Raw genomic sequence first — 27,646 nt, 5'->3', positions numbered from 1 at the left:
CTAAATATACAGCTCTGTAATTTAGCAGCATCTCTGGCATGACTTGCAGTCCTTCATAACACTGGAAAATATTTCTTTGAGTTTTGCAGATGGAAAATATTTTTGTACCTCTTCTTTGTTTTCATCATTTTGCTTCTGTATTCCTCTAGCTGACCTGAAATGTGCTCCTTTAAAGATTAAGGAATGCTTCTTGCGATGAGGTAAAAATGATTGAAATAATTACTGGAGCTTATGCAGTGAAAAAATGTACAGCTACGGAGTATATAATCTCTGACACTGATAGTGGTATCCACCTATCTCAAGATAAATTTGGGGTCTGTTGCTCACTCCCCATCTAGGTATCCAAGACAGTCCATAAAATGACCTTGGGGCACTGTGCCCCACGAGGTGTCCTCCTGGGCCTGGCTTGCTCGCTTGCCCTGCATGCAGGGCTGCCGGAGCCGGGGAAAAAGAGGAAGGAAGCATCCCTAGTCCCTGAGGATGGCTCTGGACTGGAGCTATCTGACAAGTGTTTAACATAACGAGATGCTCACTAACACCCTGAGCAAGGGAGAGGGACTGTGTTCTCGTGCTGCTCTCAGGTCCTCCCAGCAGCGGCTGCCCGTCTGAGCGGGAGTGCTCCCAGCTCTGGAAGAAGTGGTTACACTCGCAACAGGGTGAAATCCTGGCACCCTAACGGTTCTCAGTTGCTCAAACTTACCTCCCTGCCTTGAAGATTTCTGAAGCATCTTTGCTCTTTTAGCTGAATGCTCCTCCTAACTGCAAAGGCTTATGCCTTACTTGTAATCTTTATGGTAGTCTATTTTCTGCTTGATTTTTTGGGATTGAATGGGGATGTTTAGTCTTGATCCCCCTCTTCTAATGCCCATGCATACACACTAAGGCAGTCAGTCCTATGGTGTCTCTTATACTTTACTTCACTAAGTGACCATCCAGGTCTTTGTTCTGTTATTTGGTAAAACAAAGGAAGAGCCTGAACTTGACCCTCCGTGACGTGTCACTAGAGGGGCGGCTGGGATGCTTTTGGATTCTGGGGTTAGCTGCACTGAATTCGAGAGATCATCATTTGTCAAGTGTGAGAGTTTATTAGAGCTAAGAGGTTATAACAAAGCTAAAAGTATAGCAAAACTAGAAATAGAACAGAACTGAAAATATATATACATATCAGAGCTCTACAGTTCAATCACGGGTGCACAGTACAACGACCACTCTCGCCCCTTATGAACCACCCCTCCGGTATAGTTTCCCCAGTTTCTCTTCATCACACTGTTGACATCAGGATGATCCACTGATGAATGGGTCCTCAGGTCTGCAGGCCAGCTGATGGTTGGTCCAAGTCCACACCCAGGTATGTGGCTTGCTTACTCCCTTTTATACGCAGTCAGAACAGTGCCAGCGCACAGTCACACAAAAGCCGCTTGGCTCTAGTCAGTGGCAGGGTGCACATCAGCAGGTGACCTGGTGCTCAGCCCACAGCCCTGCTCGGTGGGTAACAACGCGCCCATCAACAGGTTGTTCTGCGGGGAATGGCTCCACAGCACCGAGATGTCTACGGTGTGGGTCTGCGGGGTCACTTCGCCTTTGCTGGGGCTGGTCAATCATGGGGTCGGTGGAGGATGCGCCCCCAGGCTGCAGCAACCCCACAGTGTGGTGGCTCCAGCTGAGGTGCACCTGGGGTTAATTAACTCTTTGGGAGCACCCCAGAGCAAACCCCTCTTCTAGGGGCTGCACCATCCGGAGTCCCACGCTCGCCTGTGCGGCGCCTGTCACCCTCCAGCCATTCTAAGCTTTCAACTTCTGTGTGAAACCATTAGGTCTCTGATACACAGACTCACTGCAGTATCTTTAAAAGCAAAAGATTTTGCAAAACATTTAAATTCATAGCAGTCAGGCAGTGGTCTCTTAAACATCATCACTGTAGTTGGTATGCTTCTCTTGCATATTCAGATTTTATGTAGATTATGTTTAGCTGTTGTATGTGAGTTGTCTTTTTCAAGCATGTGTGAAAAGACGCAGAGAACTTCTAACGCCCCTCGACCAGCCCCTTGAAGGGAGTTTCTGAGCACATCCAAGCCTCCACGGGGATGGATGGCAGCAGGGAGGGCTGCAAGTGCCTCCCATGAGAGGCACTAGGAGAGCAGAGGGGCTGCACCAGCACGTGGCGTTGCTGCAGACCCAGCATGGAGGGACTTTCCTGGGGCGCAGCAAGGCGGACTGGGAGGCCCCATGCTCTGCCTCCGGTTCCTTCCCCCACTTTCCTGCTTTCCTCCTCCTCCTCCTCGCCCAGTTCTTCCTTCTTCCCTGGGGACCCTGGCCTGCTGCCCCCAGGCAGAGCACGCAGCCTCCCTTTGCTTCCAGCCACAATCCCCCCATGGTTACAAATCTGCCCACAGTTGGATGTGATGGGTCCCGTGATGTGAAGAGCCCCCCTGGGCCCCACAGCTATCTCAAAGCCCTCGGAGGCCTCCTGGCAGGCACTGCTACCCTTGGAGGCGTCCCAGCCGGCGCTGCTGCCCCTCACCAGCTGCCCGGGCAGGCTGGCAGGGAGCACAGTGGCATCCAAGAGCAGGCTGTGGCGGTCACCATAACCCACCCCAAGCTGCCTCCCAAGGCACAGCGAGCAATGGCCGTGGTGTCACCTGTGCCTGAGCGTGTGTCGGGACCTGTGCGCGGTGTGCAAGCAATGGGGCGCCATGGCCCGGGGCAGACGCATGCCCAGGCACATGCCTGGGGCATGTAAGTCACATCAGTGCCTCTGCGATATGCGTGGCTGTGTTTCCCTCCCACCCTCAGGCAGAGGCAGGGCACCACCAGCGCAGCGGTAGGTAATGCTCTCCTGGGCAGCAAGGCGAAGGCGGTGCAGGACCAAAGCACTTTGCTCTGGCTGTTAGTTCATCCCAATGTACAAGGCACTCCCAAGGGCAAAGCAGTAATACGCAGGCAGTCATCGCCCAAATATCTCAACTCCTGCTGCGTCCCCCCTCCTACACCTTCTCGCTGAAGTAACCATCTCTCTGGTTTTCTCTTGTTGCTCCATATCAAGTCCCTCGCTTCTTGCAGTGTTTTTCATTCTGAGCTTGTCCCTGCGTCCCCACTCCTTGCAAACTGCCCCTCAAAAGCAGCCTCCTCCTGCAGCTTTTCCGTAGCCGAGCTCTATCTGTTCCCCTCAGCTGCTATCGCAGCCCTGATCTCAGGAGTCGCACGCGTGGTATGTACTCTGGGTCGTTCTAACAGTGTCTCTCCTCCCCCTGTCCCCACTACTCCTCTGCGGGCAGCTGCTGTTCCTGGCAGGAGTCGTGGGAGAGAAGGGACAGTGTTTCTGGGTGCTGGGCTAAGCTCAGGTAACCGCTGTTCATCCGCTGGCTTGGCCCCAAACTTCCTGTGCAACTTTGGGCAAAGTGCTGCATCCCACACTTCCTTGACTGCAGTGGGAGCCAGGAGAACAGAGCGAGATAAATCTCACAGGTCGGAAACTCTTTGGGCCGAAACCAGGTCTCTCCGATTTCTTTAAGTCTGAGGCAAACTTATGACACTATATCAATGCCAAATAACACTTGTCTCTCGGGGGCCGCTATTGCAAACTCAAGTGTCTGTATCACAGAAGAATCTGGCTTTTCCCTCCTCCCAACTCACGAAACCATATAGAGTTACTTTTTTTAGCTGCTTATTTCTGCTCCATTATGGGCAACAGTTATAACTGGTGAAATAAAGTAAAGCCAAACTAATGAAGAATGTAGTCATGGGTACTATGATTTCAGCTATTTATTCATCTTAGGCCTGCCAAAAGAGTCTGCTTATTCCATTACCATCAGTCCAGTCACATATAATTCAAACTCTAAAGCTACTGAAATGCCATAGAAATAATAGTTTCCCGAGCTGTTGTGTAGAGTAATTCAGGTGGGAAGAAATATTAATATTAAATACTTCTCCTTCAACTTCAGATCCATGGACACCAAAGGGATCAGGTTTGTTTTTTCTTTTGAGCATAGAATTATTTAGGAAATATGTGTAATTTTTATAACTTCTCAACAAAATACTCTGGAGCTTTTGAGCAACAAGTTAGAAATGTGTAGCCTTGCCTTTGCTGTACTGTACACCAAAGTATTCCCTTTTTTGCCTCTGTAATTGAAGCAGAGCCCAGAAGGGGAGTACAGACACACAAACAGCCTTGAATCAGTTCATCACAGAGGATTTTGGTGAAGGAAAGCATGAGTGCTCAAGCAGCTTCCAGGCTGGGATTTTGACTCAAATAAGTAGGTGGATTCAGTGGTTGAAGGTGAAGTGATTGTGGCATTGAATTCCTGGGTACCCTCTGAGAAGAACTGCCTTAAGCTGAGCAGTCGGAAACCTTAATAACGCTTGAAAATCTTGGCTCAGGCATGACATTTTGTTAAACCCAGCAAGAATATATTATTATAGCACCCGAAACTTCTATGAACATACCATGTATGAGTAGCAGAGGGTGGCAGTGGAGCCTTTGCATTAATGTCATATTTCTTTGTTTTGCCTAGCTTGTGGCACAGATCTAAAGATGACCTGTAAAGCTTTCGGAAGAACTGTCTTTTCTTCTCAGCACATTGCCAATGATGTGTACAGTTTAAAAAGACAGATATGAAAATCAGTCCTTCAGTTTGCCCTCCAAGTCCTGAATTTTTGCTCCTATAGTTGGTTAGCAGGTATCATCAGGCAAAAAAACTCAAGTGTTAGCACTCAAAGTAGAAATGAAATATTTTTCTGAGCTATCTACTGTCTTAACTGCTTCATTTAACTGTTAAGTGCTTCCTCAGAGGCTGCGGGCAAATACAGCACTCTGGAGTTGGCATGCCCGTATTCAGTGCCAAGCACAGAACAAGTCTGTGGCACAGCTTTCTCCCCAGAAAGCTGGCACTTCAAATATAAAATATGGAGCAGTAGATGGATGTGATAAAACAGAAACAATGACATGATTATGAACAGAATAATAAGCAGTGGTCATAGCATGCCAGGGCCATAAGCAGACTTCCTATTATGGGTGCCTAAATTAGGCATCTTAATACCTAAATAGCAGTCATCTGGCCCAGCAAGGCAATCCAGAGCATCTTTCCTAGTTACTCAAGCTCCTTATGCAGCTGGCGGGAGTGAAATCTGTGGGCCTGCGCCCTTGTGCCCCTCAGCGCAGCATTTGTGTGCAGAGCCAAAGAGGAATCAGGAGCACCAGCCGCGCCAGGGTTTTCTCTGCTGCCTGCCTCAGGACTGAGGCAGTGTCTCCGCTGTTCGCTGGGACACACTGTGCAGAGACCACATCTTTAAAAAAGCACAAGGCAGAAACATCTATCTTTTGTAAAGCAAAACACACAAGCAGACCCACAGCGTAGGATATCCAACCTCCCCAGGTGGTGGGGTGTCTCCGAGAGCAAGGAGGACGCCCACCTTTTGGGCACCCTGCATGTCCAGCCTTCTCCTCCACAGCAGCAGCCCGGCGCAGAGGGAGGGATGAAGCACCCGCCATCCCAGGCAGGCCCACCACCTTGCTATGCTGTAAATGGATGTTCAGGTCTTGTCAGGCTGAATGAAGGATCTGCTTTCTCTGCTTCGTGGCTGAGCACCATAGCCAAGAGGCTGTTCCACACGTGGTGCCCCACTTTCCTGTGGTCCTTCTTGAGCTGCGCTCAGTGTTGCCCTCAGTGCGAGGCAAGGCCCAAGCAGGCTCAGTGGCTTGGGGCCTCAGCCAACTTTCAGCTGTCCTGCACCAGTGGCAGACGGCGAGGTGGACGCACCTCTGAGCACATGCTGTAAAGCATAGGTATCTAGAGAAGCTGCAGACCAAAACGTGTTGCTGAGTATCTTTGGATACCTGCAGGGTCTGGCAGCCCCAGCTAACGCGGTACAAATTGCTCTCTTGAACTAAGGCTCCTAAATTTCTCTTATATCCATTTTAGGTGTGCTAACATTCGGCCTAAATATGGTCCCTTGCCAATAACAAATGAAATTAAAGAAGCCTGGAATTTCAACTATTTTGTTTGACATTCCTGATGAATGTGTGTTGGAAAGTTTACAGACTTGTCATCCTCTGCTAATCATTTAGGAATCTGGCTTGTCAGATGCTCTGAAACTCACCACTTTAATATTTCTTGCCTGAACATAGTGGCCAAAAATTTTCCTATTTGATTGATGACATTAAGCACCTGAAACTGTATGTAGGCAGTACCTTGCTTTGCCACAGTCTGAGCACTGTGTCTCTGAAAATCAGCCACTTATTTAGGTACCTACATGTGGTTTTAAAGACCTAATTTCTGGCAGACAAATTCAAACATGTTTGTGATACTTTCACATGGTTTTAATAAGAATCTAAATATAAACCAGACCAAAGAAAAAGAGAAGTGGGGGGAAGAAAGAAAAACAATACTCTGTAGGATATCTATGTGTTGACATAAAATATGGAACAATCCCTGCTTATTGCATCTGTGACGCAGATTTTTTTTTTTCAAATGTAAAATATTGAATCAGTAGTCCAGAACATCCTTGATGGTGAACTACTGTATCTGACACCTACCAGTGCTGCAGGCTCCACACCCGGCTGTTTCAATGGGGCAGTTCAGGTGCCATCACACTTGGGCACAAAGTGTTTGCTTGCTCCCGTTTCCCCAAGTCTATTGCTGGGCCTTCTCAAAAATGAAGTTCAGTATCAATGATGGGTGAAGATGTTCGTGTTTTCTGTTCTTATGCTATTTTAGTGGTGATTCTCACTGGACATGAGACTTTGTGTGTCCACACCTAAAGCTTCCCATCAGGACTGGTTTTCCCTGGAGGGTGAAGAAGCAGCAGGAGGGTGGACGGACGCTGCCCAGCACAGTAACCTCGGGCATCAGGCCCTCTCTGCAAACTTACAGCCTCGGGAGAGCTGCCGGGTGAAGACAGGAGTCACAGGCATGATGCCAATTAATGACATCTCGAAGAATTAACCCTCTGCCCGATGCTGACAGCAGCAAAAATGACCTGGTTCAGCTATTTAGGGTCTCATTTTTAAATTTACAAATATGACAGCCTCATTGGCTTACCTGGCACCTCAGAAAAAGTTAAATATCTTCCTGAAGCTCCCTCAGTGAGCAGTGCTTTACCTTGGTGTTCAGAGGAAACAAACTCACAGTTTTTCTTTCATTAATGGGGGAAAAAGAACAACAACACACCAGCACAGTCAGACAGTGGAGCAGAAAAGCACCGTCTGAATATTTTGAGACAGTTGCCATGGCTTCTCCATCTGGTGGAGGAAGGCACAAAAATTTGAAATCCCTGTGGGGATTCGTTTCCTTCTTGCAGTCCCTTTCTGCTGGGGGACATGTCAGTCACTGGTGTCAGTTCGCTGTGAAACAGCACCATCGTGGGAGCACCTCAGGGTGCAGGGCAGGGCTGGTGATTTTGGTTAAAAGTGAGCATCTCTCAGGCAGCACTTCAGCTTTTACCACGATGCTGCTGTTCACCACGAGGCCAGAACAGACAGCTGCAGTCCCTGTGCCTTACCTGTAGCTGCAGAGTCAGACTGAGGGTCCCGAGCTGGAGGACTGCGTGTAGTTTTCTGTTACACTGGGCCCAGACCCCAGCAGAGGTTTTGCTGCAGTGACCCTCCAGCCATGGAAAGTGGGAAATGTTCTTCTGCATGCAGAGACTGTAAGAGATGTGCCTATGCCCAAAACCTAAATTGCATTTTTATCCAAAATGACCATCACACTCCCACTGGGAGAACATGTAAGAAATATGAAGGTGGGGCACAATCCCTGTATATTTTCTGACTCCAGTATCAGCTGCCAGATGTGCATATTTGTGTGATCAAAACCTCCCAGACAGGATGCGTGTGGCACCTTCAGACTCTGATCTGGCCCAGGGTTTGCAGTGGGAGCCACAGAGCTCCTCACTCAAACCATAAATTGAGGCTAAGACTTCTTTTCCTGTGTATACATGAACATACACATACCTCTCTCCCATGCAACATTAGGCAAGATGAATTCCACCTAGACAGAGGCATACGATAGGGGTTTAGCACTTACACAGCTTTGTGCCTGTGACTCAGTTCACTAGCTGTAGTTGGATGGTGTATAATGCTTTCTTCGTTCTTTACATTCAGTATTTACCAGTTTGGTCTCCACCCACTAAAGATCTTTTCCATGTTTTTCTTCCTTACAAGGAAAATAAACTTGTAAAAAGGGCAAAGTGAAGGGTTACATCTGGAGGGAGTTACAGCTGTGGCTTCAAGGACCAGCTGGAATGTCTGAAATGCGGAAGTTTCTTTCTCACAGCCATTTTGTTCCTCTTTTGGGGAAATACAGATAGACACTGCTTGCTCTCAGGGAATGTGGGCCCAGGGCAAAGTCTGGTGTGGAGACGGCAGCAGCATCTCTGCAGAGAGCGTGGCTGCATGTGTGTTTTTGCACCTGCTCTTTCACAGGCCATTAGGAGCATTTCATTGTCAGAAACCACCTGGCTTGAAGCTAATCATAAGTAGCCACAGCAGTAATAAAAGGAGCAAATGTTATAATTGTCTAGTCTTGAGGCTCTTCTGGGCTGTTCTTCTGACAAGCTGCATGCCAGCGGGTCCTGCTATGGCAGTGGGGTCGGGTGTTTGGCGCCCGGGGCTGCGGCAGCATCACCAGGAGGGGGAAATCAGCCAGCATCAAGCTCAGAGCAGACATGAATTTTGGAGAGCTATGAGAGGAAGAGGCTGAAAAGGAAAATACTTTTCTGTGGTGTAAGTCAGTGATGTGAAGATTGGGGAAATCTAGGTACCGAAGGATTCAGCTTGCATCCTGCTCATGTCTAGGGTATCTGCCTGACCACACGTCCCAAGGGCTTTTTTTTTTTTTTTTTAGTTTCATAAAGGTAAACGATATGTAGTTCACAACCACTCTCTGACATCTTCTCAAACTAACATTGGTTTGCAATTAAACAATCTCTAAACAGAAGTTTGATTTCTGATCCTGAAATTCAGATGTTTATCTACATTGTTTCTATTTTTAAATCCCTCTTTAGAAAAGATAAAACTTGCCAAAATATTTAAATGCTTAACAAAAACTCTTTAATTTCTGAAAACAAAGGTCAATGCTTGAAGCCCTTAATATTTATTTAAGCAGAAGTCACAAAGCTATTTTAAATTGATGTGGTATCTGTAAAACCATTATCTTGAAGCTCTGAATTTTTTACACACAGCCCTACAATTTTGAAATGTTTATAAACAAACTAATTTTGTAATAATGAAATATGGACAGATGTAAGGAGCCAGAGAAGAGAAAAAATAATTTATGAGGCAATAACATCTACAGCATTAGGGTTTTTTTTTTCCATTGATAATGCCTTGAGTATTTTAAATACACAATACCCTACATACTGTTCTTGGTTTTTTTTTCCCACAAGCATGCCAGACTCAGCAAAAAGGTCTGTAAAGAAATATTGACCTCTAATTGTTTGTTTAAAGTGCCATTTAGTGGAGAACTGAAACTACCCTTCCCCACTGAGGACCTTCCTTTTGTCTGAGATATTCTAGCTTGTCTTTGCAGTGAGTTCTTCCTTCCTTTCTAAATTGTCTAACATAATAAAAATATTTTAAAGTGAAAGAATTGATTAAACAAAGAATTTTCTGTTCACTTCAGTGTTATTTTGTGTATTTTTGGAAATAATTTTGAGTGGAACAGCTACCAGAATTCAAAATGAACAACATCTGCGGTGCATCTAGCAACCAGCTTGCCAGACATGTTGGCAATGTGTTGAGGAGCCCATGCGCCAGCTCCAGTAGGCTACTCCTCATGCCACTAGGGTGGATGTGGATGAGCACTGGTGTTTAAATGTGGTGAAAAACACTGTAGAAAAGTTAGGAGAGAGGCAAGAAAAAATCTCCTTGATCACTCTTATAGTGGTCCCAACACGACAGGTATGAAGGCACTGACCTGCCAGAGTGTAAGAGGGCCATGGTCCATCACCATGAAACTGCAGACTGCACTGTCTCACAAGCTGCTGCTTCAGAGGCAGCCTCAGCTTTGGCACCTCTTCAGGTCTGAGTGCTTATCTGAAGAGATCTTCAGCAACCAGTTATGCAGAAATTAGTTACACCCTATGTGAAATACATCTGACAGATACTCCAATTAGGTGAGTAGCCCACTAGGTAGCTATCCTTACTGCTGAAAGTCCATGTCTCATTTGCAGTCCAAACTTGTTAAACTTCAGCACGCAGTTGCTAGATATCCTTACACCTTAGTCCTGTGGACAGGAGAGTTTGTTATCAATATTTTAAGTTAATATCAATACTTTATATATAATTTTTATTACAAACATTTCTAATATGATAGCAATGTTAGGTTTCATATCAGATTATTGATAAAAACATCAAATAACATGGGAGCAAAACCAGATTCTTGCTGGAAATATACCTGCTTAGTGATGACTCTCCATTGACAATTTTCTGCTTCCAGTTACATTTTGACAGATATTGTCTATTTACTTTGTGATCCACTTAGTGCAGGCCATGCTCATCCTGACTGAAGGTACTTTGTAATCAAAGTATCCTACAATAGCAATGTTTTAAAGAAGCCTGCTTTCTATCAATGCTGCAACTTTCATCAAATAAATTTATTATCACATTTTAAGGTATAGGTAGACAAGAATAGATTTCCTATCAATGCATGTTGACTGTGGGGAAAAAAAAAAAAAACTGTCCTACTGTGACAGTAATAAGCCCTTTCACAACAGATTTGGAAGTCACAGCCATTAGCTATGCAGAACGCAGGGTTACTGGGGAAACCGCAGGACTTAGGACACAGAAGTTTTTCACGGCAATTTGAGGGTCAAATTTAACCCTAACAATTAATGCGGGATCTACTGTTGCCTACTTAACTGACTTTCAGTCAGGAAGGGACAAACTGTAACAGTTTTACCCACACTAAAAAAAAGGAGCACTGCTGCCCATGATAGTTTTATGCAGTCTGAATGGCAGAGAAAACACCCTGGTTCCTTTTCTGGTGAAGGACAAGTTTCTGTGCCCAAGTCACCATCCTCTCTGGGCCCTGGGTTTGTAGGTGTCTTTTCTGCTTTAAGGAACTGCACTGTAGCTGTGAGAAATGTTGTTTTGAAACCAGAAAGTGTTACAGGCAACATAACTCAGGGAAGCGGTGTGCTGTGCAGACGGATCTGGAAAAGCACATGGACCTCTGTGTCACAAAAAAGTTAGTTTTGGACTTGTTAGTTAATTGTAGAAGAGAATTCCTGTTTGTAGGCACTAATTTCAATGGTAATTCTCAGCTACAAAAGGCTCAGAAGCACCGAAGCCCAGATTGCACCCCTTTGCCACCCGCAGTCAGAGCTGCCATGAGCACTACTGGGTGGGGGATAGCACCTTTACTCATGTCTTAGCCAGGGTGGGAAAGCAGCAGCTTTGGCTCTTTAGCTCTTACTGACTTTTCAAGGATCTTGGTCTTTTGGTGCTTTTTAATTAAAGAGGAAAGGGAAATTGAAAGTTGGAAGTTGATGAGTAGCCTAGCTTACTCCATTTTGGGATTCTTCCTGTGAAAAATACACGAAACATAGCAGGAGATGTGATGTCTGTGTGACATTTCTGTTGTAAATGTGTTAAGAGTTATAACTATGCATGCAGCTATACTGAAACTTAAAATGGGTGCAGTTATGCTTTAAAAAGTTTGGCCTTTACTCCTACAATGCAAAACAGCCACAGAATTATTTGCCATGTCAAGAATATCTTCCATGCAGCATAGGTTTGAGGGGAAAGAAGGAAGGACTTTTTATATAGCCATGCATGAAGAATCCTGGTTTGGCAGGGCTCCCATAATTTTTTCTTTGGGAAAATGTTTCTTATCAAAATGGCTATTCGGGGTTCTACTATTCTTCTCTATTTCTTAGGGTTTTTTTTTTAAATAAAATGCTTAAATATCCTAGATATAAGCCCAGTCTCTACTCCTTACCTTTCCATATTCAGAGTTGCCCACAGTTTCTGTGCTCCCTAGCCCAGAGGGTCAGGTGGCTGGAGGGAAAACTGCTTCTTTTTAAGTTTTAAAGTACTTGTTTCCCTTCTTCACTCCCTTGTCCAGCCATCCACATTCACTCTGGATTGAAAATGTAATTTAGAGCATTTATTGCTCTTCCGCAGACTAAAGGACATTTATTTTTAAAGGAAAATCTTCATAAATAATACTTTGACTTTGCTTAAATAAGCAGGCCGCAGAGGCTGAAATGCTGTGGGACTTTCACTCCCAAATGGCCTGCAAATTAACAGTGTCATGGAAAAACCCTCACTGTGGCATGAAACCAGGACATCAGTTGAGATGTTTTACTCAGGTAATGTTGGTGGGATGTTTTTCTTAGGTATGATACACCAACATGCCAGCTTGGCTCCCTACTAATCCCAAGCATACACAGATACATGCTACTATGTGTCCTAATATGCCATAGCCCTGCACAGCAGAGGACAGCTTGCATCAAAGGAGCACAAACCCAAATTCATCAGCGCACGCAGGGATACACTGGTGGCCTATCCCTATCCCTCTTTGGAAGACTGAAAGACCTTCCTCTTCCTTGGAATACTGAAAGGAGAGCGCAGCATGGCCGTGCTCACAGCCATGGGCAGCAGAGCCCCACCAGGAGTCAGGCCTTTAGCTTCACTCCTACCAACAAACATCACGCTGGCATAAATGACAAATGTGTTGAGGGGAATGGGCTTAGATAAGGAATAGGAAAGAGGGAGGAAGCAAAAGAGAAATACACTCCTTGTGCTGACATGTCATCACAGGAACATCTGCATTATGTCTGAGTGTGCTAATGATCTCCACCGAAACCCCGCTGTGAGACAATTAGGACTGACAAATCATAAGGTTTTTTTGGTGGTTTTAAAGATCCCAGATGCTATGGGAGGGAAAAGAGAAAGAAAGAATGGACACTTTATCTCACCTTGAATCTGCTAAGTGCTGACACAAAAGAACATAACTTTAAAAAGATTGTGGAGTGCCATAAAACACAAATAGGCTGGCAGGCTTTTCTACTTTGTCTGGATTCCAATTCACACTCAAGACAGTCTTCTTGACTCTCCTTTTTTTGAGTAAAGAAATTAAAAATGCGGAGCCTGGTCTTTAGGAGTTGTGTATATAGATTCTTGACTGATGAACTCTTTCATGCATACATGAGTTTCTTTATCCAAAAAAAAAGTCATTTTAAAAAATCGAATCATAAATTACAGGATGATTTCATAGCAAAGGTTAAGCAAAAGTCAGATTTGTTTGCTAATGTTTATTATTTCTGCCTCTAGAGCATACTCAAAAGACAGTGTATATCAGGGGCTTTTCCAGTTGTGTTTGTACACACTCTCTCCCACACCCTCAAACAGAAGTAGGAAGCACAGTACATACTGTTTATAAAGCTGAAGCTGGACAAACAATTTGCAAAGGATAGACTGATTAGCATGAGTCTTCACCCTGTTTACAAATTCTCTGGTAGCTGATCATCACATTTCTAATTAGTTCATTACTGGGGCTTGCCCAAGCAAGCAACAGAACGGAGGAGCTGGGCATGCAGCACACCGAGCTCGAGCACTGCCTCAGACACCTACAGCAGACCTATAGAGACTGCTCCTTGGAGACCTGGGAGGACCTGATCACACATCACTAGCAAGTCTCTAATATTAATTGAAAGCTTAGTCTTTTCAGGAGTAGTTAGCATGGTCTGGAGTCAGCGGTTTCTTAATACAGAGCTTCCTCTCCAAAGCATTTAGAAAAAACGTCTTCCAAAACATCAAGACCTGTTGTTTAAACCAGAACAGGGACAGGCTTCTGTGGGAAACTACCACTACTGATCTGTTGATCTTCAGTGGTCAACTGTTCCCTGGATTTCCTTCATTAAGAAAGACACCTATGATACTTGATCATCCGATGATGATACTGATGCTAGCAGAACTACAGAAAATTCCTGGGGATGGTTTCAATAATTGCAGGTTGCATTCATTAATAACACATAGGAGTGCTGATGTTAACCAGTGTGATGCATATGATTTCACCAAGGTATGTTGGTGCTATCGTAGCCCATATGTTACTAGAGGCATTGCTTGTCCAGAAGGTACTCCCAGCGTGCAGGGTTTGCTTTGCATACTTTCATACCTCAGTGAATTTCAGACAGTCTGGGAGCTGTACTTGTACTTAGGCTGTTTGGGCTATTAAGAGCCTTTGACTCAATCTACTATTTGAAGCAGATAATCTCCGCTCTAAATGGACCACGTTCCATGAGCTGGAAAGGCCGCCTGCTTTGGCTGGTGCTAATGGAGGTGAGAAGGAACAAACATTTTCTTTATTATTGATGAATCTGTGCTTACTACATAAGTGCAGACTGGGATGATTTCCCATTGTACTGAAGCACCTTGGCCTTTGTGTGAAAATAAAACACCAGAAAAACTGAAGAAAAGCTACTATGATTTTCCTAGAACCCAGGAATGTTGTCTGAGCAGAGCAGATTTGAAAGAAATGACATGGGACGTTCCAGTGGAAAAGCTTTTGGCATATGGTTCTGTTCACGCAAATCATTTACTATCACAGTCTTTCCCCTTGGCAACCGCTATGAACTCTTGGAGGCTGCAACAGCCTGACCACAGCATAGGACTGGGATGGAGGACAAAGGTCTTTGACTCCCAGAAGATAGCATTGCCAGAGAGAGTTTGGCAAAGGGTCCTCTGGCCAAATATTGCTCCTGAAAGGGGATTCGCAAATGCTTCCTTTCAGGGGCTGGGGGCTACATGCAAGTGAGAGGGTTGCCCAGGGGAAAAGGAAAATAGAAGGTGAAGAGCAGCTCTGGAGAAGATGTTTTCCAGCAGTGATGTCTTTTGAACTATCCTGCAGCTGCTTGTCTTGTTCAACAGTTACAGCACGGTTGCAAATAACCCCCCCCTCCCAAAAAGAAAAAAAACAGTAGAGAGAACTAGGAATAAAAAGGTGCTTAAGAAGGTGGTGACTGGCAGGTGGACTGTTACAAAGTACCTTACCATCACCTCTGTGGTTATGGTTATACTCAGAAAGCAACTAGCTTACATCTGCTCCAAAATGAGGCAAGTACCAGACAAGTACCAGATGTGTGTTATAACCTGCAATGTTTATGATTTATCACCAGAGAATCATGTCCAATGCAGTGCTTCTGCCAGCTTGTGTCCTCACTCAGAAAGACAAGACTGCCAGTGGAGGCGAGGGGCACCCTACCAGGCTGTCTAGACCCAGCATCACTAGTTCTCAGCTGGGTTCCCATATACCTCTGTCCAGTACCAGGCAGTACGCCATGTCTTCTGCAAGAATCAGGTCCAAGATTTTGGCATCCAATGCCGAAATCCTGTCCAACTCAACTTAATACAGACCACAGTGGGAGGCACCACCAGAAATCTGTGTTTAACATCTTAATATCCTTTGATTTAACTCAACACTGCATGGCATCCCTTTGACTGGCTGGCCATTCCCTTAGCAATTCCTTCATTGCTATTGGTATTTCCTCATTCTTTTTCCACACAGAGCTGGGAGATCCAGGACAGCCCAGTTCAAAATGGCATGCAATGAAATGGTGCAGTACAGGGCTAGATCAAACTACTAGAGTATGACCCACAAATACAAACTGGATGCAGGCCAGCACGTAAACATGGTGGCTTCTATGTGAGGTGATCGCAGATCAGCACAGCCAAGTAGCCTGGTTAGTCTCAGCAAAGTACACAGCAATATGGGAAAGCAGCTGGAAAAACACTGAAATAACTCACAACCTAGATACCACCGCACAAATGATCCCGTGACTTGGAACATAAGAGGAGAAAAGCTGCACCTCTAGTCACTGCCAATATTTTAAAGATATGATTTGATGAAATTCAGAGCTGTATTTCAGTAATTTTATTAATCCAAAATCACAAAGAGGTTGCAGAAAAGCAGACTCTTCATAGCTGGACAAGTCTGCTGAGGCTGGCCATTAATATGATATCCCAAATATACCCTACTGAGACCCTGCTGTCTTCATAAAGAATCAAAGAAGCATGAGATAGACAAAACCTGCAAGGTCATGTAGTCCATCTCCTTGTCAGTGTTTGTTGTTTTTTTCTCCCTGATTTCCCATGCCTTAACTTAAATTTGTCCTTATTTCCTTCCTCCTTATCAGCCATATGAATCTCCTCTAACCCTTTAAAATAACTGCCCTCCTCCTCAGTATCAGATCAGACAATAGAATACACATTTCATGTCTTTCTCTTGTAGTATCTGAAATTAATCTGCCTCCATTAAGAGCTCAATTGCAGTTAATCACTATTGTCCCCACCTCTTCATTTTCACTTGTGTACTTTGCTTTTTGCCAGTTGTAGCCAATAGTTGCCCCTCCCTCACCCATTTGTGTGAAATTTCTCTTGCATTTACTCACAGAACTTTTTTTTTAATCCTCTCTTTAAAGATTACTGGATATTAAGAGCTGCATCTGATTTTATTTTCATGAAAGGCAAGAATGATGGATTTTCTGGGCCAAAATAACATGTCTGTTTTCACTGTTTCATAATCCTAATCCTGCTCTTCCTTCCTTGCAGGCTCATTAGCCTGCTTCCTTTATAATTGCCTTTAGACCAGCCTAATGTTTTCTCTTGCTCCTTCTTTCCTTGTTCCCACTGGTAAACATTTAATCCATTTGCAATGTCTCCATCATTATTCCTTGCAACACTTTTAATTATTGCCTCAGAGCCTAGGTTGTTGTCCAGAATGGCTGCTTAGCAAGATTGTCCTGACATTTTCTAAAGGAAGAGCTTTCAAGAAAGTTGATCCCAGGAAAACAACTACTAATTAACACCAACTAATAACTAACTACCAGTCACAAATAACTGCCTAGCTACTAACAACTCTTTTCTTTGGCCTTTTTTTTCTTAATTACACTCATTTAAAGTCTTACTGAAAATTACAGCAGTTTTACTCCAGTAGATTTCAAAATATTGGAGCACAAAAATAAAATATGCCATTATCAGCTCCATTAGTACTCTAATGCATGTGTGTTATTGATTAACAAGGTAATCTTGTGAGTGCTCCAGTTGCTGAAGTAGGAGAAAACATAGTAAAGATGAGTGGTTTTCTCATCTTTTTAAACTGGTTATTAAAACAGCCATGTAAAAACAAGAACCTGAATCATCACTGTATGCAGGAGCCAAGGGGCCCTCAGCATTTTACAGTGCCTTTTCTGCATTTTCAACTTCCCAAGGACATAAGAAAATCTGAATATATTTAGGCCATTTATTTTGGTTTGGTCAAAATATTTTTAATATACAGCTGTCTTAGTGAAGACTGGGCAGGCTGGACATAGCGACAGATGCGTGTGAGATGCAGGGTCTGTCCTCCTGTACCTCTGTTACAGGTATCTAAGCTTATCTTTTTCTGATCACTGAACCTCAGAAGAAAGACGGATTCCAGTATCCTCACAGGTACTGATGATTTTCCATCTGCAGACGTTCTAAAACTCACTCTTATGAGAATGCTTTTGTGGCTTTCGATTAAGATGGCCATCATTGCAGAGCTGGACTGCAATGAACTGCTGCCCCAGCTTGCTTGCAAAGAGAATAAGAGATTTTCATGCAAAAACACATTCTCTCCAGAGAACAGGCCTCAGGCATTTTCTGGGTCAAAGAGCTTCCAAAACAAAAGCCGAAACAAACCCCTTAAATTTTATCAAGAGAAAACGCTCTAACTTCACTCAAATGAAATGTTTTGATAAGGCCATTTTGGTATTCCCAAAATTCAACTTTGGGGAATACTTGGTTTATGGTAGATTATGAATTTTTGACTTTTCATTCCAACTGGAGATGAAAGGAAATGTCAGATGGCTAAAATTTTCTCCAAAGCAGAACTTCAGCATTTCAGCCAGCTCACAGAAGATTCCCATTTACAGTGCTGATTTCCTGTCTGCTCTACAACCTTCTCTAGGAGTTTGAGGCTAAAACTTTCTGCTCCCTTCCTCAGTAGATCAACTGATTAGAACAGTATCTGATCCTTAGTAACCAAAGGCTATAGCTTAAAAAAAACATTATTTCCCTCTGTCCTTTATTTTTAATTCCCCGAGGGAGTGTAGAAAAAGCAAATATTATCTACAGACATTTTTTGGTTTTCAGAGGCCACACGCACAAAGTTCTCCCCCCACCCTTGGAATTGTAACCCCTTCCCCTATAGCTTGCTGTGATATCTTGTATATCCTTCCTCTTGTTATTTGTCATGCATCTTCCAAAACAAACACAACTGCATAACCACAGGATAGCCTTGGATGGCAAGGCTTAGAATCACAAACTGTATTGGCTTTAGGGCAGAGGCAATGCTGCTGCACTTGGGTATTTGAATTAAATCTCTTAAAAGGCTGCTATTTTTTCCATTCCTCTGTAAATACTAAAGCAATGTTTGCAACAAACCTCATCATGCTTTTCAAGAGGCAGCCACTTGGTTTCATGTTTTGATGAACAGAGAATGTTCTTGCAGTAATTTTTTGTTGGAAAACTTTATCCCATAAATGCATTATTCAAGAATTCTCTAGAGGATGTGGGATTGTTGTTGGTGTAGTCAGGAGGGCTAACTCCTGTGCTCATGGGCTTCATTTGTGTTTCTCAGATGGGAGTGTGGGAAACTGAAATTCCAGTTCAGAGTTGTTTCTGTGCAAATTAATCCGTGGTTCTGCACTTCACAAAATGGTATAACTCATATGCCTCATTGCCCAAGCCCCCAGAATGAAAGAACCAAATGGCTTCACATCATCATAACATTGTTGCTCATTTCCTAAGTAACCTCTTCAAATCAGCTTAAATATCAGTTCCCCAGACTCTACAGGAGGAGGGAAATTGTATATGAACTCTAGCATGTCAGCAGCAAGATAGTTTATTTTAGAAGCTTAGCTTTAACTAATAAGCTCTGAAGATTTGCTATTTTAAAGATGAATCAGGGATACAGGAAAACCAGTACCATTTGCAAAAATGTGAACATAGACTCACAGGGAAATCTATATGTTCCATGTGATAATGCATTTTCTTACCTTCTGGGAAAGTGGAGGGTCTTTGGGTAGATATACAAATGGATGTAGAGAGACATATGCTCTTTTTGCCTGCTCTCTGAGCTGGTAGGACATGAGCCAACTCCCATCTGGAAAGCGTATTATTGCATTAGTGTGGCACTGTGCCGAACCTAACATACACTACCTCTCAGCACTTGGTCCTTATTATAGGCCTGTTATTCAACATACTGTTCATTATAAGGCCCCATGACTCCAGTCAAATGTGGGAAATGAATACAACTTTTTTGGGAGGGCATCAAATAAGTGAGCATCATCCACAGAACGGTTAATTGTATGCTTTCTTCACATCTTCTTCTTTACAAAACCTCAGCTGGCAGCCTGAAAGCTTGCCCTAGCTATAATACCCATTACTATATACTGGGGAGCCAGAACACGTCAGTATGACTCCAAGTAGACATCTCTTTTCCTTTAAATTTTTTCTCCTTTTCTCTTATTTTCCCTCTTTTAAAAAGTAAAATCCAAAGAAAACTGATACAGGTACCAAAATCTCAAATGAAAACTGCACAGGGTGTGCAGCTGGAGGTTTGCAATGGATATGAACTCAGTCTTCCTAAAGGTCATGTAAAGAATGGAATAAAAATAAGTTGGAATGCTTACATATAGATGATCAGCATGTAAAGAACTGAGTTAGAACAAAGACAGAGTAAGGGTGATGCAGTTCAGGTGCCCTTGTGAGGCCACAGCAAATAGACATGAACATACCCAGCTCCCACTGCCACCCAGGTGTACAGCTGGAGATCCTCAGCATCTGGAAGAAACAGGAGAAGGAGGAAGCATCAAAATGATTTGCAATGGTCCCAGTACAGAAGACCAGAAAAGTTTCTTTTACCCTCTTACATCAGCCTTCTTAGCAAAATCAGTTTCTGTTTGTTTTTTAGGGAAGTCTTCATAGATGGAGCCTGGGAGCTCTCTCAGCCTTTAGCTACACAAAGAAATATTCTGTTAATAATATTTGTTAACAAAAAAGCTTTTCACTTTCCTCAGCTGTCTAAGTTCAATATTAGGTAAGGAAAAAAAAAAGGTCTTAATATTTTTCAATAAAAATATCTTCTCTTGAAGAAAGAGACTATTCCTTTGACTCACCTTCTCTTGACTTGCCTCTCATAGTTTAGTCCTACTAACTCCCCCTTCACCCATACAGTCTTCCAGTAAAAAGAGAACAAATACAGCTCGCTGTTTTAACATGAAATACAAGTAGAAAAGAAAGCGGAGGTAGGGTATGCTATATTTATTTCAAGGCACAGCTCTCAATATCCCCTATTTGTCAAAATGATTGCAGGGGAAGAACACAAAAGAAAACAGAATTGAACCACAGAAGCTGATATTGTTACAAATTTTTCTGTGATTTACTATGTCCTCACTCAACATCTTAATTCAAATAAGATAGATAATAAGAAGGATATTTTATTCCAAAGCCATCTCAATCTCAATTACATAATGTTTACAGATCTTCATGTCAGGCCGTGCTGTCTTCACCTAAGGGTAACACAATCTCAGATAATATGTGCCAGTCAGGGCTTTCTTAGCACAGCTGAAACTAAAAAGTCAGCAGAACTATCTAAAGATTAGAAATACCAAACAATACATATGCTCATTTCTACCCGCTTATGACTTTTCAAGAAATCTCAGGAAAAATAATAAAATAGTAATACATATGTGATTTTACTTTTAAAATAGAAAGCTACACAACGCCTTTGTCCAAAGGCCAGGTGATAGCTGTGGCCCGCTCTCAGTAGCAGGTCCTTCAGATAGCTCTCAGAGCTGTGAGTTTCACTTTCAAGAGTATAGTAATTGAAGTAATACACATATGGAGTATACTTTATTCATAACCAAAAATAAAATGGTAGCTACAAATATCAATATGTTTATTATTTTTATGTGCTGTGGTAGAGTCATAGGGAACTTTGCAATGGTACAATTCATGCTAAATTCAACTTCTGTAGCTGTCTGCAGAGCTAGTATGGGATGAAAGGGTCTCAGATGATCCTCTGTACTTTTATAGTACCCATAATGTCAGAATTCACAAATTCTGGACCAAATATAGTTTGACTAGGATGAATTGAGATGTGGCGCCATGAAGGATCTCAACCTCCGTTTTATACTGAAGTTGCTTTAATTGGCTGTGGTGACAGAACGGAAACAGTCCCGCAGTTGGGGCTGTAAACAGCGCTTTCGAGCCACTTGATTGTCTCCAGAGTGTTTTGGGGGTAGTGCTGTGTAATCACATTCAAGAAGTAAAACCAAGAAGAGGTGTTGTAATATTTGAATACTTGTTTCTACTATGCATAAGACACAGATGAAATATGCTGAAGTAAAAAAGTAAAAAAACCCTAAAATGATCTCTAGAGTATGTTTATGCTTACATGCAAATCAAAAGGAAAGCACCTTCTTCTGTTTGCTTGTAAGAGTAGAAATAAAAACGCAAAAGCTTGAGGTAAGATATAAAAATGCAGAGAAGAAAAAGACAAATGTGAAAAAGACTTTTAAAGGGACTAGGTGAGGGTGAATGATTTATTTTTCCTTTAAACTGGAACTGACAAAATGAATGCCAGCCACCCAGCCAAGAACCATCCTTCTCCATTGCACCCTGGGCCTCCCGCCCTTGCCCGCATTTAGCCGTCGCTCAGCTCTGCTCTGGGGCAGGCAACCACAAGGCCTGTGCCCAGAGCTGGGGAGCGGAGGGCGCCGCAAGGCCCAGGCCTAGGGGGGAGCCTGTCGGCGCCGCAAGGCCCAGGCCTAGGGGGGAGCCTGCCGGCGCCGCAGCCCCCTCCGTCATGCCGGGAGTCCCTCCGAAACACCCGGCAGCGCCCCGGGCTGTCACCCTGCCGCAGCGCTGGGTGCGGGGCCCTCGGTGGACTGCCCAGGCCGGGCAGCCGGGCCCTCAGCCCCACAGCACACAGCCCCACCGCCGCTGAAGCGCGGAGCCCGGCAGCGGGGGTGCGAGGCAGAAGCACAGCGAGGCCCGGGACAGCGCAGCACGAGCTCGCGCCCACGCGCCTTTCTCCCCTCCTCTTCCAGCACGGCCCCGACCCGGCTGACGCAGCGGCCCCGCTCCAGCCGCCGCCGGGCGCCATGGCGGCGGCGCCATCGCCTGTGCCGCAGCGCCCCCCCGCGGCCGCCGCGGGCGAGGCGGCCCCGGCCCTGCGTCCTCCGCCCGCGCCGCGGGAAGGGCCCCGCGGGGCGCCGTGGGGCGGCCACTGGGTGCCCCCGGCCCCGTCGTACCGCGGCCCGCCCTTCTCTGCGGCGGAGGTACCTCCGCCACTCGGTGGCTGTGAAACGCGCACCGTCCCTCCAAAGCCTGTTAGGGCGGCTGCTGGTGCCGGTTGCTAGTGGATGGGATTTTTAAGTTGAAATACTTGCTTTAAATTATACAGTTGATAATGCAGGAAAGTCATTGTGTAAATAACTTAATGAAAATGAGGCTGTCGGTAGGTGAAAACATGGCACAGTGTTAATGAAACTACAGTTGTCCGAGGCCATCAAAGGGTTTGTAGCGCAGCGGGATGCACTGGCCGCAGTTCAAACTGGAGGCAGATTGCCTGCGGGCGCCCAGCGCGGCGTGCCTGTCGTGTACCTTTGCCATCGCCTGTCGTGAACCTTCGCTCCTGACGGGCGAGTGAAGAGTTAACAGGACTGAAGTTTGTCAATTGATATGCAGAAGAACTGATAGCACAAGAGCGGACGTGCACGAAGCTGTTGAACAGAGGACTTAACAGGACTAAGGTCGTCTACCAACCGATATGCGCAAGGACTGATATGCGCAAGGCTGCGGAACGGCAGCATTAACAAGCCTGAAGAAGTGAAGTCTGCCACCTGGAATCCGCACGGACCCCCGGGGAGGGGAGAAGCAATACGGAGGTGTTGTGGTCTTGCCTCGCTAGCAGGGTCCCCCCAAGCAGACAAACAGACAGTCCTGTGATTGCGAAACTTGCTAAAAGTCAGCAAAAGCAGTGTTTGCCCAGAGCCCCAGCCGTATAAAAAGAGGCTTAGCAGCTAGGAGAGTTTGAGCAGGGACGGGAACGTGACCTGACCATCCTCTCCGGCTGGACCATGAGTATCCCCCCCCTCCCTTTCCTGGGACGCTGGGTTAAGGTAACTCCTCGAGGTTGAGAGCCCTCTCACTAGGAGAGTGAACAAGAAAGCTTTCAAGTAGGGATAAGCAGTCTTTCCAATTAATAACGCAGTAATCGATGGTTTCAGGTTATCCTTTCTAAATTAGTAACTGATAGTTTTGTGTTATCCTTTCTAAATTAGTAATCGCGTTATTTTAATGGATGTTACTAATCCAAGAACTTGTGTGAGGAAATAAACATCTTTTTTATTATTATTATTATTATATTACTGTCTCAGTCGTTGCTATCGAACCTTCATAGCATGACAGCATATCGAACCTTCATAGCATGACAGCGTGACAGCTCCGCCTGTCACAAACCTTTGCCACCGCCTGTCGCGAACCTTTGCTCTGCCTGTCCTGAACCTTTGCTCAACCTGTCGTGAACCTTTGCCATCGCCTGTCGCAAACCTTTGCTCCACCTGTCGTGAACCTTTGCTATCGCCTGTCATGAACCTTTGCCATCGCCTGTCATGAACCTTCACTCTGCCTGTCACGAACCTTTGCCACCGCCTGTCGCAAACCTTTGCTCTGCCTGTTGTGAACTTTCACTACTGCTTGTTGTGAACCTTCGCCTCCACCTGCAGAGAACCTTCACCTCCACCTGTCATGAACCTTTGCCTCCACCTGTTGTGAACCTTCAACTCCGCTTGTCGCAAACCTTCGCCTCCACCTGCAGAGAACCTTCACCTCCACCTGTCATGAACCTTTGCCTCCACCTGTCGTGAACCTTCAACTCCGCTTGTCGCAAACCTTCGCCTCCACCTGCAGAGAACCTTCACCTCCACCTGTCATGAACCTTTGCCTCCACCTGTCGTGAACCTTCAACTCCGCTTGTCGCAAACCTTCGCCTCCACCTGCAGAGAACCTTCACCTCCACCTGTCATGAACCTTTGCCTCCACCTGTCGTGAACCTTCAACTCCGCTTGTCGCAAACCTTCGCCTCTGCCTGTTGCACACCTTCACTGCTGCCTGTCACGAACCTTCGCCTCCGCTTGTCACAAACCTTTGCCTCCGCCTGTCGCGAACCTTCGCCTCTGCCTGTTGCAAACCTTCACTGCCTCCTGTCCCGAACCTTCACTGCCACCTGGCCTGGGCAATCCCAGCATGGGTTCGGTGCAGAGGGTTTCAGGCTCTCTGGAAGAGACAGCAGAAAACAACTGCCCACTGAAAAACTCCAAAACTTTCTCCCAGCCTGCTGGATGCTGGAATTAACCTTTGCAAGGTTTCTGCCTTGCTTCTCCCTAACCAGTGCCCTCCAGCAGGCACGGCTGCCGCCTGCAAGGGCCTGCTGGCAGAGCCGCTGCCGAACCGGCTGCCGCCTTGCTTGCCTGGGGCCATCTCCTGCCATGTGGTTTTTCAGCGCTGAGCGTGCAGTGGCTCAAGAATAAGCGAACCATCTCTGCTGCTGCTAAGTATCTCAGTAATTTAAATAATGAAAATAATAGTGCACTGACCCTGTGATACAACTAATGGGAGTTCAGTTTACCCAGGAAAGTAACAGCAAATATCCTTACTCAGTATCAAATATTTGCTATTAAACATAGTTCATATCTGTCATTATAAATAAACCGGTTTGTGAGAGGTTGAAAATTTAACATAACATTTGGCAGTGAAAAATAGCCATTCTGAAGCTGAGTAACTGGTGTGTGTTTCTGTTGGAAAATACATTAATCTGATAGGCTATGACCAGTTCAGTCTCTGTTTTATTATGGAAAGTCTCATGGCTTACATAAATTAATATAAAATTTGACAAGCTGCAGATGATCAAATAGCAAGAAATCAACTTCTTTTAAAATCTGTCGACTTAATTACATTTTAATCTCAAAATATTTTTTCTTATCTATAAACGAGGTCATTTAGCAGATGGGGACAATTCCATAATTATTATGCAAACCCAATATAACAGCAGTTCAAAGGAGAACTGTATGGAAAAATTTGGACACTGAAAAATGAAGAAGTCTTGACATCCCACCTCACACCTATTGAAAAATTTAAAAGCTAAATTCTCCTTGTGACTGTTGATAATTTCAGCAGAACAGCATTACTGATGTGATTTACACAGTGCATACTGTCTAGCTGTACACTGGATGAAACAAGTGGTCCATTTTATACTGCCACTCTCTGCTTTGTTACTGAACAAGTTAACATCTATTGTGGAAAGAATAATAATAAATGCATATTAACTACATTTATTAAAATCAAAGGTGGTGGCTTTCAGTATTTATTCCTACCTTGAAATAATGCATTGTAGTTCTACTAGAGGGGATTTTTGCACTGGTTATTTATTACAAAGAAGAATGTCAGAATGAGCTGTAATGCTTGATGGTCACCATTTTTAAGTTAGTCCCTATAGTGTCTACTGAATGTATTTACTAGGTATCAAGGTACCTTTAAAAAAAGGACAATTTTAAGAGCCTTTAGCATATGTGAACTGTTAAGCAACATATGAAATACCTCAAGTGGTAATTTACATATTGACCATTCTTTGCATTCTGCATCCTCATTGTAAATAGCAGGTTATTAGTAGTACTGTAATAGTTCTGGAGTAGGCAAAATGTTGAGAAGTAGTCACTGGATCTGCAAGAAAAGCTGCTAGTAAATACACAACACACTGCATTCTGTATGTAGAAATCCAGGCTGGATTCCAGGAATGTACTGAGGGAAGTAAAGTATGTGAAGCCTTTTCAAAAGCAAAGAAACCATAATCCTAGTGCCACAGACATCATTGGAGTCATCTATTGAGTAATTAGGGCATTGTTAGCTCTTCCAAAATGTCCCAGAAATTTTATGGAAAACCAAAATGTGAAATGGCAGAGGAGTCATCAATGGAAGCTTCTCAAACCCACCATGTATTTCTGGGTGTAGTCACCCAAGAATAAAATTATTTCCTTAGTTTTTCCCAGGGGAACTGAAAATAGATGTTTCTGTTTACATCACCAAAAGATCCTTTTGCCCACCTTTGATAACTTCATTACAGTAGTACTCTAGGAGCTGAGGCAATATTAAATTTAGAGTGACTCTAATACTGACTTCAAACAGTGGTCCTTCTCCAGCATGCCATGGAAGACTGTTGGTCACCCTAACCACTCCTCCTGCTGCACTAGGCGGCAGCTCAGAGATCTCATCTGTAAGTCATTCACATGAGTGACTTTGGTTCCACATTAAAAATTTCCTGCAGCTGTCCAGTTCTGGAATTTATGTGTGGTTAGTGTAATAAATGTTACATGATCATATGCATATATATACAAAACAGACAAAGGATAATCATAGTGTCAATGAAAAATGATAGTGAAGAATAGATATTGGGTGATAGGAAATAGCACATTTGTTAAACAGCTCATTTGTAGCTGTCTGCAGAAAGGAAAGGGAGGGTAAAAGTCTGCCTACATGCTAGAGATAACAGCAGTATCATCTATAAAAATACTAGATGCACTAAAAGCAGACAGATCCTAGGGTCCGGATAATGTATGTCCATGAGTTTTTAGGAGAGACACATCTGCAGTCCTTTCACTGACATTTTCTAGAAGTTTGCAAGGGTCAAGAAGAGATTCTTGAAGATTAAGAAGTAGCAGATTTGAATCCCATGTTTTAAAGAGGGCAAAGGACAGGAAACCATAAACTAGCAAATGGAACATTGTTTGTAGAAAAACCTGGACACAGTTTAAGTGATTTGGCTAAAGAACACCTGGAAAGGTTCACTCTGATTAAGGAAAGCTAGAATAGTTTATAATCCATTATCTTGTTTGAGCTCTTTAGAGATATTAGTGCTATTCAGTTCTTTGTAGATATTTTGATGGCTGTGAATCAGATACATTCATTTGTATTGTGATCATGAGAGTATGGTTAGTGTGAAGCTAGAGCACATAGTACAACCTTTTTTATGCTCCAGCTGAAGTTTCCATGGAGGTGCAAGGAGTGTTAGGTGCTAGAAAGAGACCTTTGTTTTCAGTGATAGCGAAGAGGCTAAAAAAATATATTAGAATACATTTTTTCCATTGAATTTTTTTTAATTCCATTTTCTTTTGCATTTGGGGAGTTTTTCTTAAATTATGTTTTAAATAATTAGTATTAAATATATATATTCTTTCCTTGGTATTTTTCACAGCAATACAACAAATCCTACTATCTTGCAGGCCGAGAAAAATAACTTTCAGTGTCAAAATCAGCAGAATATCTACATGGCAACACATCCCCTTTCAACTTGAATTGAAGAATGTGGGGGATGGAGGCATATAAATGGTGAAGACCTCTGTGCCCTGTGCAGACTTTCTACAAAGCTGATTCTGCATTCAGTTTTGCTCTCAAGAGTGCTGGGTAAGATGGAGCTGCACAAGGCGTTGCTGCAAAGGGAAGAAAGAGAAGCTAAGGCAGGACCTCAGGCCTGAGCTCCTCTACTGATGTGCTGTGCAGACACAGTGATGCAGAGTTTGCTGTCCCTTGCACTGTGTCCCCGGACACCCTGTGTCCCCTTGGCAG

Source organism: Apteryx mantelli, chromosome 2, assembly GCF_036417845.1.
Source record: "Apteryx mantelli isolate bAptMan1 chromosome 2, bAptMan1.hap1, whole genome shotgun sequence".
Taxonomy (NCBI): domain Eukaryota; kingdom Metazoa; phylum Chordata; class Aves; order Apterygiformes; family Apterygidae; genus Apteryx; species Apteryx mantelli.
This window is presented reverse-complemented; position numbering follows the sequence as displayed.